Source organism: Frankliniella occidentalis, unplaced genomic scaffold (genome assembly GCF_000697945.3).
Source record: "Frankliniella occidentalis isolate FOCC.00 unplaced genomic scaffold, Focc_3.1 Scaffold73, whole genome shotgun sequence".
In the NCBI taxonomy this organism is placed as follows: Eukaryota; Metazoa; Arthropoda; class Insecta; order Thysanoptera; family Thripidae; genus Frankliniella; species Frankliniella occidentalis.
Genome location: NW_026267203.1, coordinates 35,576 through 37,524, shown reverse-complemented (window position 1 = coordinate 37,524; position 1,949 = coordinate 35,576). Strand labels below are relative to the sequence as shown.

General features: G+C 54.9%; 1 protein-coding gene and 1 long non-coding RNA gene across 2 annotated transcripts in view; both read left to right on the top strand.

Annotated features, from left to right (window-relative positions):
* LOC113210549 (fatty acid synthase-like) overlaps window positions 1-1,949 on the top strand; it is a 32,828-nt gene that overhangs the window by 15,891 nt on the left and 14,988 nt on the right. The window lies entirely within an intron of this gene.
* Window positions 7-627, top strand: LOC127749638 (uncharacterized). The gene is made up of 2 exons (XR_008011265.1): window positions 7-351; window positions 423-627. It is a non-coding gene; the product is annotated as an uncharacterized LOC127749638 (long non-coding RNA).

The following is a 1,949-nucleotide window of genomic DNA, read 5'->3' as shown; positions in this document are numbered from 1 at the left end:
CAGCCTCACGGGCCCTACAACCTGCTGGGCTGGCGCCTGAGCACGGTGCTGGCGCTCGAGGTGCAGCGCCAGCTCGAGGCGGCTGGCAAGCGCGGTGTGCTTTTCCTGGTGCACGGCGACGTCACCAGGGTGCAACAGTGGGCCCAGCAGCGCCTCGGCGGCGACGCCGCTGACGGTGTCCGGGATGGGCTCGTGAACGGCGAGGCGGCTCGAGCTGAGGAGGGAGCTCAGGTCCTCGACGAACTCCTGGAGGCCGTCGCGGCGCACAAGTCTGACGTATCCCGGCCCTTCGCCGGCTACGTGAAAATCGTCCGCACCGGCGAGGATGAGCTGCAGTCGCTGGGACAGAGCGTGAGTTTCAGCGAATGCTGCTTTCTCTTATAACATCGTCGTGCACCGTCTTACCAGATATCGCGTTTCAGGACAAGGACCCCCACGTCAAGGTGCAGACCCTCGCGGACCGCAGCCTGGACAGCGAGGCGCTGGCCGCCTTCATCAACGAGAACGCTGCTTGGTCGCAGCTCGCTGGCGAGGCCGACCTGCGCCTCGCCATTAACCTAGCGAGCTCGTCGCTCTAATATTTAGAATTAGAATGGTTGATATTAAATGTGCATATTAATTTTTAAATACCTCCATTTATTTTCAAAACAATGGAAATCGCAACTCGTCCGATCCACTATTGCCCAAGCACTTTACAACATGATACCTTACACAACATTATTTCTCGTAAACGTCATGCCCGAAAAATTAACGTGGTTGAGCCACACTACTGGTTCTTCGCTATCATCACGACCAGTAGAGTGGGCTCAAGTTCACTTGCAAGCCGAGGACGCATACGCACACGCCGGCGGGGTAGGCAACCCAGCACTCCCGTGCCCGCAGTCGGCACTCCGGGCACCTCGGGCCTCTCGGAATCGTCCAGACAGGCTTTACCAGCAGTTGGCCACGCGCCCGAGCGATGCGCCCAGGCCATCCCTACAGTTGACACAACGCCGTGTAAAGAGATACAGTGGGGACACTCGGCCCCTCCGGGCATACCAGGGGATGTCCCAGTTTGGGCGACGCCATTACTAATAGTGTGTTTTGACTAACCGAGGAGGAAGAAGAGCGGGTAGAACTTAGGTTCCTGATTGGCCGAGCGCCTACCCCCTCTAGCAGCGTGACGTAGAGGCGGAAAGCTCTCGACTAATCTGTAACGTTTATGTTCTACCCGCTCTTCTTCTTCCTCCGTCATTCGGTACACACTATTACCCAGTACACCACCTGCCGCGCTCTACGCACGCGCCCGAGCTCCGGTCCCGATCGTCCCAGCTATTGGTACGTACTTCGCTCCGCCCGCAACTCCGTTCGGCGGTGGTGGGGCCTGCTTGGCCTCCAGGCGGCATTTGTCGGTCCTGCGGCCCAACATTCAAGTCACTGATAGTATTACTAGGTAGATGTACGCTAGACCACGTCTCACGTAACAGGCTTCGCGATATCTCACGAAACACTGTTGCGCTGCGACGCGCCTGGCATACATCTACCTAGGCATGCGGCGCTGACACCCGAGTCGGGTAGCGCCAAAATGTGCCCAATGATACGGGCCTCCGGCCCGTCAACAACTTCCCGTCACTTCGAATAAACATGAAGGGTTGTACATGTTTCGCTGGTTTTCGTCAAAAACTCCCTGTGGCGCCTAAATGGTTTAAGATAGAGCCAAACGGACGAAATTTTCGCCCAAAGTGCTCTACATTGATGATTGATGCGTTACCCTTTAGGAAACTGTAAAAAAAATATTTTTAAAAACATCACTTGTGGGACCTGTGGTTTTTGATTTTTTTTAAATCCAATTTTTGAGCTAGAATGCTCTTCTCCGAACTTGATCTGTCTTTTTATGTCACAAAACGACCCTGAAAATTTCAGGTCGCTAGCTCAATTCGTTCTCGAGTTATCGTGCGTACAGACAAACA